Source organism: Martes martes, assembly GCF_963455335.1.
Source record: "Martes martes genome assembly, chromosome: 14".
In the NCBI taxonomy this organism is placed as follows: domain Eukaryota; kingdom Metazoa; phylum Chordata; class Mammalia; order Carnivora; family Mustelidae; genus Martes; species Martes martes.
Genome location: NC_137902.1, coordinates 33,534,921 through 33,550,021, shown reverse-complemented (window position 1 = coordinate 33,550,021; position 15,101 = coordinate 33,534,921). Strand labels below are relative to the sequence as shown.

At 44.4% G+C, this 15,101-nt stretch overlaps 1 protein-coding gene across 1 annotated transcript in view; it reads right to left on the bottom strand.

The window, feature by feature from the left end:
* MYOF (myoferlin) overlaps positions 1–15,101 on the bottom strand; it is a 156,140-nt gene that overhangs the window by 110,866 nt on the left and 30,173 nt on the right. The window lies entirely within an intron of this gene.

Below are 15,101 nucleotides of genomic sequence, written 5' to 3'. Positions count from 1 at the left end.
CAACTTACTAACCTGTATACTATGGAGAATTCAGAAGCCAGATATGTGTCCTTCTCCGTGTTCCTGGACCCGGAGGGGTTACGTTCAGCCTCAAGCCCTTACCCAGCTCCCTGTCAGTGCATATAACCTAGTGGTACAGAGGCACACATGTCCCTGCTCACCACAGTCAGGCCCCTAAAGGCACAGATTATTGCTTTTTCTTTTCTTTTTTTTTAATTGCTTTTTCTGTTCAGTGCTCTCACTGAACAGAGTCCATTTATTTATACATATTTACTGAGTGAAGGAAAGAATAAATAAGTCTATATACATTAAGAAAGAACACCCAAAACATGTTTTGTAGTTAGGGCCCATGGTCAAAAAAAATTTACTCAACACACAACCCCTAAGAGTTAGTGAATATAAAAATGTGACCTGCAGAATATAGTCTGTACATTGGGGGTTTGTAATGGACAACACAGTATGAGACTGGGTGAACTGAAGACATTCCCTTCGTGAAAGGCGATGAAAAAGCAACGAAAGCCCAGAGATGTGCTCTCAGTATGGACACCAAAAAAGGAAAAGAGAAACCGGGAGAATTTAAAAATATTTACTTACACCCTGCCTACATTTGCAGTGACTAATTCTAATAAATGGCAGATGTGATAGCATGATCATTAGCATAAAAACAGAAAACTAAGCATCAAATCCTCAAAGTGATAGAAGAGATTCTTTATATCAAAAAATCCAGGATGAAGAAACCATAGTTGAGCATAAAACGTAACTCTGGGATTTTGGGCAAAAGTAATAGTCAAGAGAGTATATTTGTAGTGAAGTATTCCTTTCATTTTCACATGTTCACAGTTTCTTTAAAAATCAGGAGTGAACAACAGATGAATGGATAAAGAAGATGCGGTATATATATACAATGGAATACTATGCAGCCATCAAAAAACCAAAACCTTGCCATTTGCAGTGATGTGTTTGGAACTAGAGGGTATTATGCAGAGCAAAATAAGTCAACTAGAGAAAGACAATTATCATATGCTCTCTCGGATATGAGAAATTTGAGAAGCAGGGCCGGGGGCGGCGATCATGGTGGGTAGGAAGGGGGCAAAAATGAAACAAGATGGAATCGGGAGGGAGACAAACCATAAGAAACTCTTAATCTCACGAAACAAATTGAGGGTTGCTGGGGGGGTGGGAGGGGAGGGATAGGTTGCTAGGTGATGGACATTGGGGAGGCTATGTGCTATGGTGAGTGCTATGAAATGTGTAAACCTGATGATTCACAGACCTGTACCCCTGGGACAAATAATACATTATATGTTAATTTTTTTAAAAAAAACAGTGTTAATCATAAAAAAAAGTCAGGAGTGAAAACTGATGTTAATGTGTGAACATCTGTTTTGAATTGATGTATATCTGTATTCTCCTGCCCCGCCCAGACCACAGAAATGGAACTAGACTGTAGATCTGGGGTCAGTCACTCAACCACATATATCCACAGACTCGACATTATGAATAAGTGACTTCATTTTCTGTGAACAGGCGTATTATATTGCACAAGGCCAGAAAATTGCTATGGCACCCTGTTTCACCTAATCTACCCGATGGCATGAAGCACTACACTTGGTTTCTTGGAAGAACGCACGTTCTTGGACAGAACATCACATAAGACGGCCAACGATCGTGATGGTTTCTCAGCTCTTCTCATATCCCAAGTAGCGTCCATTACTGGCAATGGAAAGGACAGATTCTGCCTCCAGAGGGTGAAGAGTGAACATTTCAGCCCTTTTAGGTCAATACAAGAATTAGGTCTCACAGTCAAAGTAGACCATTGATAGAACCTTTATAGTTTCTCGGATGAGTAGGTGTGCTAAGTTTGCTAGATTTTTTAAAACTGGGTATGTTTTCTCCTCACTTAGATTTTAATTCCCCTAACATATTGAGGACAAGAGTCTACACATGACTCCATCGCCACCAGATGAAGCAAGCACACCTCCCACACAGAGCGAGAGTCCCTGGCAAAATCTCATCCATGTCTCCCTCAGCCCCACGTGATATGAGCCTGATGAGCATTTCTTCCCAAGTTTTAAAAATAGCATAATGAGCCATGAAGTTGGATGACTGAGTTTTCAGGATGAAATGGGGAAACTACAATTTCAGAGGTCATCTGGTATTAAATGTCTAAATGAGGTACTTGCCTTGAAAGACATGGAAACACACTGAATTTTATTTCTCATGGTTCCAGGATTCATAACTATACGATTAAGATAATAACATTGTACACTGGGACACATACAAATTTGCTTCTGCTGAAGCCAGGGTGACCTGTAACTATCAGCAATAAATAGTTCTTAGGAGAAAACAAAGTATAGCATCCTGGGTCAAAACCTTTCAGTACTGAGGGCTGGCCTGGGGGCGGACCAGCATTTATCAACCATGGTACTACTGACATTTTGAACCGGACAATTCTTTGTTTTGGGGGCTTCCCTGGGCTTTGAAAGACATTCAGCAGCATCCTTGGCATCAACACATGGTCATGTCTACACGTTGCCCACCGGGCCCCAGTGGGCAAAAATCACCCCAGGTTGAGAAGTTCTGGGTTAGACAATTTGTTCTTGTGCTAAGTCGGTGTCCCAACTTCCTTCAAGCCTTGGCTAGGTCGCCCAACTCTCTGAGCCCACTTTGCCATCTGCAAATGAGTGGCTTGAAGTAAATAATTTCTCAGACCCTTCTCAGCTATTAAAGTCTGTAGCTAGACTCATACATGTGATATTTTCTATGTAGATCTATTTAGGAAACCATCTCACGTTAAATATTTCTTTTCTCTTAAAGTCCTTGTTCATTGATTTAGGAAAAATATCTTAAAATACATCCATGTTGGACAATCCAGAATACTAGGCACGGTTTCTGCCTTCAAGCGTATTGGCTCTATAATCTCATGGGTCAAGCTTAAACTCATATAGTGCCAGGGGAAAGGTTAGGCCAATAACAGAATTGTGGACTATAGTGTAAGACAGTACGGAGTGGTACCTTGTGCTAACTGGAGAGGACAGGCTCACCTGGGACATGAAGCCCATCCACTGGCCCTTCCTGACCCCAGATGGTTTCACAGCCTCTATTCTGACTCAACCACTGTCTGCAGATTTCGTTTCCCACCCAAACACTGTGAGAGGGTGGTAACAGACAGCAACCAGGAATGGAGTAAAATAAAAGCAACCCATTCTATCTCAAACCTCAATTCCTTCTTTCAGAAACCCTTAGTCCCATTTCTTAAGATTTACTTTTTGCATCATAAAATTCTGATGCTTTGGTGTTTGTATGTGGGGGAGATGGTTTAAAGAAAATTTCACTTTCTTTTTTCTGAAGATACTGTGTTTAGATGAAAGCCTGGAAAGATTTTAACCGCCGCCCCCCCCCCAATATTTTTAACAGCTGGGTTGAGTTGAAGAAAAATGCACCCAGCTACAATGACTAAGAACTTCCACTGTAAATTGGAGGAAACGCCCCCTATGGGTAAGTCTGAGATCTGCAGGACTCCGAGGGTCCAGTGAGCCTGGTGTGGGCTGTTCTGTGACGTTGCCTGGATACGGATTACTGTGAGAGGCTGGGAAATGATGACCTGGCCTCCTACACAGGGGACAAGAACAGTGCAGCCGGACCACAAGCCAGTTTCCTTTAAAGGAGGGAACACTGAACCAAGAAACCCTTTTTTTTTTCACATTACTAACACCATAAATATGCTAACACGTTACAGTGGGACTGTACTGCACACGCCTTGCCCTGAATCTCCATGGAAAAATAAGAGTCTCCCCATGGACTCCACCCAACACCAGACCACGTCTCAAAAGGAAGCTTTACAGTGAAAGAATCTCAAGGCCCTTTAGCTCTCCAGCTTTGTTTGCAGAATTAATAAGCTGCAGATGTATTCTGAAGTGAAGAAAAAGCCAATCCCGCTCTCATCCCTTCCAGCCTTCCAGCGCTTGAACGTCTAGATGGTGCTGAGTAGGGTCTCCGTGCAACTTGGAACTAATTCTGAGCAGCAGAGCTGGGAGCCAGTCAACTTAGTCATGCAAAGCCTGGTTAAGAACTTCTTTAACTTGTTAAAACAGAGTCTAGTTTGTTTAAAAAAGAGAAAAAGGAAACGTTGTCCCCGTTAGCATAGACACAAATGTTAACAGCCACATGCCACTGTGGTGAGTAAGGGCTTTGCTGGCCGAGTTCTTAATCATGAGAGCTCACATCGATCAAGTTGTCTATAAAGCAGGGACACAGCCCACATGGATTACTGGAGGAGGGTTTACTGGAAATTCCTTCACGAAGGGAAGGAAAAATACGCTTGACTCTGGAAAGTAAATCACATGCTGTACCGTGTTTGCCCCTACAGACTGCAGTGTCTCAGCTTTCCATCCTCAGCAGCAGAATAACAATCCCCAGCTGGGCTGAAGACAAATACTTCTCCAAGCTGCTTCCAGGACCTTCTAGAAACCCTGAAAGGGCCCGTCATGCCCACCCTTTGAAGCCCTGGGCTCTCAGCCGGCTGAGCTTGTCGTTTTGACCAGACCAAGCCGGTGTGGCCTTGGGATTCCCTGGCTGGGCCCTCTCACCCGTCCCCACACTTCTTCCCCAGAGCCGGTATGGGTCAAGCTCCTCCCCTGCCCCACCCCCAGCTGAGCTCAAAGGTGGGAGAGCTGGGCTTATACCTTATGACTGGATGGGTGGGAGAAGCTGGGGCGACCATGACAGCAAGTCCTATCACAGGAAGCTGTCTGTAAGCCTAACCCCCCTCAAAGGGCGTCTCTTCTGGGAGTCCCATCCGCTTCACCAGTGGGGAACCCTCCTGAGTCTCCCAGGCAGCCCACCCTGGCCCTTCGGATTGGCTCATTCACCGTTTCTGAGACTGTGGTTCCCTAGATCTCCCCGCAGCAGAATCGCTTAAGACAGTCGCTAATTCCCAGGATCCTGAGTCAGACTTTGTCTTTAGTTCATTCTTACACCCAGGAAGTTTGAGAAACAATCATTAGAACAGTGATTCTCAGTGGCAGCGGGAAAGTAGAGGGTTGGGGTGGGGGTGCGGGGTGGGAAAGGCAGCGGGCAAAGCCAGATCTGGAGACAGGGAGACGTAGTTTTTAAAAGTACATTCAATATGGTAACACAGGTTCACATTTGAGAAACGGGTACAGAAATCCAATTATTTGATAGCACAAAGTAGTAAACAAAACTCGAATAAAATCTACTCGGGGAGCCTAGCTATCTGCACCTTTCCTGGGGCTTCGCCTCCTCACTCCACCCCAGGATTGTCAGAGAGCCTTGGGGCCTTTGTTCGGCTCATCAAATTGTGGCTCCCGAGTTTGGCTGTGTACCAGCCCCCCCTAGGGTAGGACTGTGCGCTGTACTTTTCACAAACCCCGTTCCTGGGTTTTGGAATCACTGACCTGGTCTGGAGGCTGTGGCAGGTTTTGCAGCATTCAGGGCCGGCGCGACTTCTTTTTTCCCAGTCCCTCCCAACTCTGCTGCCTGCGGCAACCGGGGGCACTTCAACCAGAGAAGGAGCAGAGTGGAAGCCAAGGCCTCCGCGCCAAAAACTTTCCAGATCAGAGGGGCACCCAGGCTGGAGTCAGGCACTTTATGGTTGCGAGGAGCAGGTTAGCTAGCCTATCACCTGGCATGCACGTGAAACTTGGGGATTACTTCTAAATGGCTATAACCTGCTATCTAGTTATTTCCACCTGACCAATTCTCCTGTTCTTTCAGTCCTCAAGGACCTGAATCTGTGCTTGCCTGCTTGTCCAGTGTAGGGGAACACCCGGGGTCTGTCTCTGCCTAATCCCCTCAGCCACTAGGATCAAGGTAGTAGTTTTCATTCATTCATCATTCATTCATTCATCAAGAACTTGGACCCAACAAGGTAAAGGAGACAGAATATCAGTGATTGAGAACTTGAGTTAGGCAGAGCTGACCAATTCAGACTCATCCTTGTAGGAGAGGCTGGATACAGGTTTTACTTCTCTGAGCCTCGGTTTCCTTGTCTGTAAAATGGGGATTATGGCAGCTACTGCCTAACAGTGTTGTAAGGACAATGTGGTAAGTGCTTAACAGTCACTTTTTATTATTTCAGAAATGACTCTAGAAAAAGGGGTCCAAAACAAGCATGTGACACCAGGCCAGTACTTACAGGGAAAGCAGGTATGTTACGTGCACAGCCTGAAACACAGGACGGGAGGCTGCCTATGCAGGGTTATGGGTATGCAGGCATGAACGAACAGGTAAGAACCCTTTCAACTACCCACATCCATTTCTGTTATGCAAAGTTCTTAAAACAAGTCCTTTCTCTTACATACATGAAACAGCTCCCCCCACAATTCCAATGCTGTGTATACCAAGAGTCTGTTTGGAAAATAATTTTCATTTTCAGGGTTAGACCAGAAGTAAAATTCTCATAAAACCCAATTAGTGGAATCTGAATAAAACTTTTAAAGCCATAGGTTCCATAAGATATTTCACTATAAAACAGACCCCAAACAACTCCTTATACAAAAACCCTATCTAAACCAGCGTGCGCGTGCACACACACACACACACACACACACACACACACCCCTTGTCATCTTCTCCTCCTTTCCCCTGCTTTATTTTTCTTCATCAGTACTGACCACCATCTGATACACTGTATGTTCCCTCCACTCAGACGTAAGCCATGTGAAAGGCACGGAGTTCTCCCTGCGCCTAGAGCAGAGTCTGGTGCACACAGGCATTGTACTTATTTGCCAAATGAACATGTTAACTGATACAGTTAGTCCAATAACCCTGCAAATGACTTGCAAGCTGTAAAGCTTCCTCTCCTAAGAGATGGTCCTCCAAGTGCAATTTCAAGACACTTACAGATCTTGTCATCATGAAGTGCCTTTCTCAAGTCTCTCTGGATCTTTCTCCAGGGCTGTGGGCCACCTTTACGTACTCATGAGATGTTAATGGATGCCAGCAGGTCTGTGGTGGCTTTTTAACTGGCTTCCCCACACACTGGGGTTCAGCCTTTCCAGCGCCTGGAGTTTGCCAGCCCAAGCCAGTTTTGGTCTTTCCATAGTTCTGCCACTCTGTTGAAAATATGTAACTAAAGAGAACTGAACCAACAACTCTGTGCCACAGTAACATTGGCTTCTAGTCAGTTGTCCACACAGCCCGAGAAGCTTCTCCGGTGGGCTGTCCATCCTTCCTCACCCACCACAGCAGGGGATGGAAAGGTGATGATCCACCTCCACAAATCCCACTATCTTGTTTACATGTGGCAGTGACAGAAATGTCTCATCGCTGGGAAGATCCAAGTATTAAAAGACTGAAGACAAGGTCTTTTGTATACCAGGAAATGAAAATTTCTCATAAGCCATACCATACCTCTCCACCAAATTAATTTCATTCCAAACCACAGTCTCTGTTTTCTCTAATAAAAAAGAAAAACAAACAAACAAAAAACCAAAAAGCCACAAACCTTTGCTCAGGGAGGTAGTATATTTCACAACCCAAGCTTGTCTTTTTTCTCCTTCTAATTCTGTAGCCCCAGCACCGCTCTGAGTGTATATGTGTGGGCAGCTCTAGACTCCCACCTAAATGTCCCCAACTCTGGAAGACGAGTGGGACCTGCTTGACTTCCCTCTCCCTGAACTGCAGCCTGGAAACAGTCTCTAGGCATTAAGTTGGGGGATCAGAGGGCTCATTTCATTTACCTCCCCTTTCTCGGCAGTCACTGTCCCGTGTTGCTCATGTTCACTGTCTGAAAGCATGGTTACGTATGTTTTCTGTAGTTTTTTGGTGTATCAGGTGAGTGAGTAGATCTGGTCCCTGATACGTTATCTTAGTGCAAGCAGAACGTGCAAACTATGGTCACATTAAGGCTTGGAGGGGTTAAGTCACTTGCCTGAGGTCACCACTAGTCACCAGTAGAGCTGAGTCTCTAGGTAGTCCCTGTCTGCCCCCAAAATCTCAGCTTTCAAGCACTATGATCTGCTGCCTTCCTGTGAGCTTCCTCCCCTTAAGGTCCACATCTCTCTACAAAAAGGCAGGAACTCTGGGACAGGTGTTTGTTTCCCTTGTGATCTGACCCCTTTGTGTTCTGACTCCTTTGCAGCTTAAACCCACGTTGGAACCAGAGGGCTGTCCAGAGAACTAGGCTGGACAGAGTCCACATCGATGGGCCATTACTAGGTGGGCTAACTGTCCAATGTTAAGATACTTTAGATTTCGTTCATGTATTAGTATCATAAACTTGTTAATTCATTCAACAAACACTTACTGAGAGCTTGTTATGTGCTAGGCACTGGGCTAAGCGCTGGTGTTACAGCAGCGAACAAGATAGATGTGGGGCTCACCGTCTAGCAGGGGAAGGCCAAGAGTATAACCAAATAGATAAGAACATGTCAGATAGATAGTGGTGAACTAGATAAAGCAGGAATGTGGACCAGCCATATCTCTGAGTACTTATCTAAAACCCAACACAAATGTCCACATGCCCAGCTGGACTCCCCCCACCACTCCCACACCCATAGGAGCTCGCTAACAAGAAGGGCTCTGACGAAACAAGGCAGGACAATGAGCAACAGTAGGGGCTGCTCCAGAGTGGGTGGTCCCAGATGCTGATACCAACTGACAGCATTTCACAGCGACTGCAGTTAGAAGGAAAGAGTACTCCATGCAGAGGGAACAGTGAATACAAAACCCCTAACTGGTAACTCTTCTTCCTCCTTAGCATGCATCCATGCCCAAGCATGCACACCACACACACATGCGTGCGCACACACACATGCTAACCTGAAAACTTGTAAACACCTTTCCTTCCCACATTGCCAGGCTCCTGAAGTGGATTCTTCTTTTAGGAACTCAGGTGGAGTGACAGCAGGACCAGGAGGCCAAGGGGTCAGGGTCCCAGCCTCAAATCTCATCTTTGCTTCTCAAGGTCATTGTGAAGATCACATGAGACAAGATATACTTTCCAAATGTATCTTGTCCGTTGTAGAACATGAGTGTAAGTGACTTACTCTTCAAGAGTATACAAATGACTGCTTAAAACTGTTAAGGAGGGAGGAATTACCAATACTCTGATGACTGTTCTTAATTTTTTTTTTTTTTTTTGCAAAATTAGAAAGAAAAATGACTTCCATTCTAGCCGACAATCAGTAATTCCACCTACATTCTGGTTCCTACAGGTGGTTTGAAGTTTTCAGTATAATGCAAAAGTCAAGAACACAGGCCTGGACATAAATGCTGACTCTGACACATGCGACTGTGTGACCTTGAGCAGAATACTAAGCCTCTCTGGGGAACAACAGGACCTGCTTCAGAGCCCGTCTGCGAGGATTAAGGAGGATAATGCATTCAAAGGGCTGGGCCTAGCCCTCCGCAGAGAGAACGCTTACCCTTCAGTGGCTGGGAAAATCCTTCCACTCTGACATTTCAGCTAAAAATACTTATTTTCATCACATGACCAAGAGGCACTTCTGGCTCTTCTCTCACCCTCATCCGGCCTGGCTGGCTGGCTGGCTGGAGGACGCTGAAGTGGCCCAGCCAGCTCCCAGCACCCGGGGAGGGGTGTCGTTGACACACCAGGCCACTGCCCACACTATCTGGCCCCAGCAGCCCCTTGGTGTGGGCATGGCTGCACAGGCAAACCTGTTTGTTTCTAGGCCCGGAGCAGCAGATGCACAGTGAGAGCCGTGTTTGTACAACGGGTTTCCATGGCAACAGGAACATCAGCAGGCAACGCATTCCTCAAGCTGGTAGCAAAACCCTCTTGCCTCCACCCTGTACTTCCAGGTGAAAAGAAAGTTCCCACACTGAGCAGTGAGCAGATCCCTGAAGGCCAACTCTTTAGTAAAAAAGGCAAGAAAAAAAATCTGGGGCCAAAGCACACAAATAGTTTGGACAAACATACAGCATATTCCCAGATGGGTTTAAATTTTTTTTTCCTGCAATGTACTTACAGGCAAATTCGACCAAGGTGTACACATTGTTTACTTGGTGGCAACAAGGTCAAAGTTCCTAATTCCTGAGGAGAAGGAATTGTGGCTTATGCCGTCAGCGCAGAGACAACAAAGGGCCATTATCATCTGCACATCATGCCAAAGCTGACTCAGGGTCAGCTTTCACCGGGAGATGGTGACCAACGACACAGTGATCGTAGGACACAAAACTAATCTTTTAAAACGACCTCCCCCGGGGGACCCTGCCATAAGGGCCTAAAATCTCCATTTTGTTCACTTCCTCAGATGAGTCGCCAGTGGCCTCAGTCTCCAGATCGCTGTTCTTGGGAGGTTAATACAGGATCAACTATTAATGTTCATCCCATGGTCCCCTGGAGTAGCTTCTCAGAAAGCTCCTTTCAACCAGAGAGCCCCTGAAGGACGGAGACACGGGACAGTAAGTGCTGTTGGGGAAAGACTTGGCCGAAGGTATAGATACGGCTCGGAGGGAGGGCTGGAGTGGGTACGCAGAAGGGAGTCCTGTGACATAAATACGGACACTGGGTGCCTGGGAGAGGTCAGGAGGAGGGGGATACCCCCCCCCCAGAAAAAGGGGAGGGAAAGCTGAAAGAGTAGTGAACACCAGCTTCATATTTTGCCTAGAATTTACCTTTTTCTGGCCGAAAAATTCCCGTCATAATAATGCCACAGTACGGCCGTCTCCTTTGGTCATTACGCTCAGCAGACAGCATAACATCAAGTACAACGTTATCTCAGCAAGATGCATGGAGCCCCCAACTTTGGAAGGACCCTCTTCTATCAGGACCCACCATATTTTCTTGGTTTAACTCTGTCTCCGGAAAAGCATACCAAACACCCCAAATGAGTGCCAAGTTAAGCCGTGGGGCGGGGAATTGCCCTCTTCCCATGACTGCTGTCATCGGAGAGCCCCACTGTGTTTTCAAGAGGTGTCAAATGAATATGTAATGGTCTCCCAGGATTGTTTCCCAACTTCCTAACTGTTACTACATCCAGTCTCTACACACAAAGCCTGACTGATTCTTTTAAAATATAGGTTAGATCATCCTCAATCCCCCCCTTAATGGATTCCCATTCTACTAGGAATCACATCCAAAGCCTGTGGCGTGGCTCACGCCATACATGCTGGGGCTTTCCTGATCTCCTCTCCGACCCCATCCCAGCTTCTCCTGCCCTTTGTGCTCCAGCCTCCCTGGCCTCCTTGGTGTTTCTCCGACGCCCCACATATACCCCGGCCTTCTCTCTGCCCGCAATATTCTTTCCCCCAGAGAGCTGCACGGCCCATTCCTTCACTTTATTTAGGTCTCTGCTCAACTGCCGTCTCATCACCGCCTCATATAACACTGGATCATCCCCCCATCATCAGTCACTCTCTATTCTTTTACTCTGCTTTACTTTTCTTCATGGGCTATACCATATAACACTTTTCTTCTTATCTTAGATCACTCCCTAGCGCCTGGCCCATTATATAGTTCTTCAGATATTTGCTTGTTTTCTGAATCTACTCAAGCATATTTCCTTCAGGAAAGCAAGGATTTTGTAGGAAACAGACAAGAGCTACAAGGCCAAGCCTTGCCGCCACATTGAAATAGAAGAATCATAAAATGAAAAAGGCTTGAACCAGACTGGTGGCTGTGGCCAAGAATTAGACACACGTGGCACAAACAACGGAATGGAAGAAAAAGTAAGATTTGGCAACAGGTTGGAGAGGTTGTGAAAAGAAGGAGATCCAGAGAGACCTGACTTCTGAGCCCCAGTGGTCTGGAACTATGCTATCCAATATGGTGGCCCCCCAGTAACATGTGGCAAGGGAGCAATGGAAATGTGGCTAGTCTGGATTGACATGTGCTGTAAGTGGGAAAGACATGTGGGATTTCAAAGACTGTAAGAAAAAAATGCATGTAAACTTGTCTCAATGATTTTAAAAACATTGATTACATATTGAAATGATAATTTGTATATACTGAGTTAAATAGAATATATTATTAAAAAACTAATTCACCTGTCTCTTTTTGTTTTTTTTTATGTGGCTACCAGAAAAATTTAAATTACATATGTCGTCTGCATTATATTTCTATTGGAGAGAGTGGTCCAGAATATAAATAGTGACATCACTGGTAGAAAGAAGGGAGCCAACAAAGAAAAGGGGCTATTTATTTTTTAATTTAAATTCAATTAATTAACATATAATGTATTATTAGTTTGATGTAGAGGTTAGTGATTCATCAGTCTTCTGTAACACCCAGTGCTTATTAAATCACATGCCCACCTTAATGTCTATCACCCAGTTGTCCCATCCCCCCACCTCCCACCCCTCCAGCAACCCTCAGTTTGTTTCCTATGATTAAGAGTCCCTTATGGTTTATTTCCCTCTCTGATTTTGTCTTCTTTTATTTTTTCCTCTCTTCCCCTATGATCCTCTTTTGCTTCTTAAATTCCATATATGAGTGAGATCATATAATAATTCTTTCTCTGATTGAATTATTTCACTTAGCATAATACCCTCTACTTCCACCCATGTCATTGCAAATGGCAAGATTTCATTTTTTGAAGGCTGAGTAGTATTCCATCATATACATACACACACACACACACACACACACACACACACACACATATATATAATACACCACATCTTCTTTACCCATTCATCTATTGATGGATAACTGAGCTGAGCTCCTTCCATAGTTGGGCTATTGTGGACATGGCTGCTATAAACATTAGGTGTAGGTGCCCCTATGGATCACTGCATTTGTATCTTGGGGTAAATACCCAGTAGTGCAATAGCTGGGTCACAGGTTAGCTCTATTTTCAACTTTTTGAGGAACCTCCTTACTGTTTTCCAAAGTGGATGCACCAGCTTGCACTCCTAACAACAGTACAAGAGGGTTCCGCTTTCTCCACATTCTTGCCAACATCTGTTGTTTCCTGACTTATTAATTTTAGTCATTCTGACTGGTGTAAGGTGGTATCTCATTGTGGTTTTGATTTGTATTTCCCTGATGTCAAGTGATGTTGAGACTTTTTTCTTTTTCTTTTTTTTTAAATTAATTTATTTATTTGACAGACAGAGATCACAAGTAGGGAGAGAGAGAGAGGGGGAAGCAGGCTCCCTGCCGAGCAGAGAGCCCAATGTGGGGCTTGATCCCAGGACCCTGAGATCATGACCTGAGCCGAAAGCAGAGGCTTAACCCACTGAGCTACCCAGGCGCCCCAATGTTGAGACTTTTTTCATGTGTCTGTGGTCTTCCTTGGAGAAAGGTCTGCTCATGTCTTCTGTCCATGTTTTGATTGGATTTAACCATAGACTGCTGAGTTTGATAAATTCTTTATAGATTTTGGATACCAGTCCTTTATCTGATAAGACATTTGCAAATATCTTTTCCCATTCTGCCGGTTGTCTTTTGGTTCTGTTGACTGTTTCCTTTGCTGTGCAAAAGCTTTTTATCTTAATGAAGTATCAATAATTCATATTTTGCCTTAGTTTCCCTTGCCTTTGGAGACGTGTCTAGCAAGAAGCTGTTGCAGCCGAGGTCACAGAGGTTGCTGCCTGTGTTCTCTTCTAGGATTTTGATGGAGTCCTGTCTCACATTTAGGTCTTTTATCCATTTTGAGTGTCTTTTTATGTATGGTATAACGAAATGTTCCAGTTTCATGCTTCTGCATGTGGCTGTCCAATTTTCCCAACACCATTTGCAGAAGAGACTGTCTTTTTTCCACTGGATTTTCTTTCCTGATTTGTTGAAGATCAGTTGATCGTAGAGTTGAGGGTCCATTTCTGGGTTCTCTATTCTGTTCCACTGATCTATGTGTCTGTTTCTGTGCCAGTACCATACTGTCTTGATGATCACAGTTTTGTAATAGAGCTTGAAGTCTGGAATTGTGATAGCACCAGCTTTGGTTTTCTTTTTCAACATTCCTTTGGCTCTTTGGGGTCTTTTCTGGTTCCATACAAATTTTAGGATTATTTGTTCCAGTTCTGTTAAAAAAGTTGGTGGTATTTTGATAGGGATTGCACTGAATGTGTAGATTACTCTAAGTAAGAATAGACATTTTCACAATATTTGTTCTTCCAATCCATGAGCATGGTTTTTCCATTTCTTTGTGTCTTCCTCAGTTTCTTAAAATAAGATTTTATTTTATGTATTTGACAGACAGAGATCACAAGTAGGCAGAGAGGCAGGCAGAGAGAGAGAGGAGGAAGCAGGCTCTCTGCTGAGCAGAGAGCCCAATGCGGGGCTCGATCCCAGGACCCTGAGATCATGACCTGAGCTGACGGCAGAGGCTTAACCCACTGAGCCACCCAGGTGCCCCCCTTAGTTTCTTTCATGAGTGTTCTGTAGTTCTCTGAATACAGATTCTTTACCTCTTTGGTTAGGTTTATTCCTAGATATCTTATGGTTTTGGGTGCAGTTGTAAATGAGATTGACTCCTTAATTTCTCTTTTCTCTGCCTCATTGTTAGTGTATAGAAATGCAATTGATTTTTGTGCATTGATTTTATATCCTGCCACCTTACTGAATTCCTGTATGAGTTCTAACAATTTTGGGATAGAGTCTTTTGGGTTTTCCACACAGAGTATCATGTCATCTGAGAAGAGTGAGAGTTTGACTTCTTTGCCAATTTGGATGCCTTTTATTTCTTTTTATTGTCTGATTGCTGAGGACTAGGCTAGGACTTCTAGTACTATGTTGAACAACAGTGGTGATAATAGACATCCTTGCCATGTTCCTAACCTTAGGGGGAAAATTCTCAGTTTTCCCCACTGAGAGTATTTGCTGTAGGCTTTTCATAGATGGCTCTCATGATATTGAGATCTGTTCTCTCTATCCCTACGCTGTGAGGAGTTTTAATCCAGAAAGGATGCTCTATTCTGTAAGATGCTTTTTCTGCAACTATTGAGAGGATCATATGGTTCTTGTCATTTATTTTATTAATATAGTGTATCACATTTATTTGTGGATGTTGAACCACCCTTGTGGCCCAGGAGTAAATCCCACATGGTCATGGTGAATAATCATTTTACTGTATGGTTGGATCCTATTGGCTAGTATCTTGGTGAGAATTTTTGCATCCATGTTCTTCAGATATATTGTCTGTAATTCTCCTTTTTGGGTGGGGGTTCTTTTT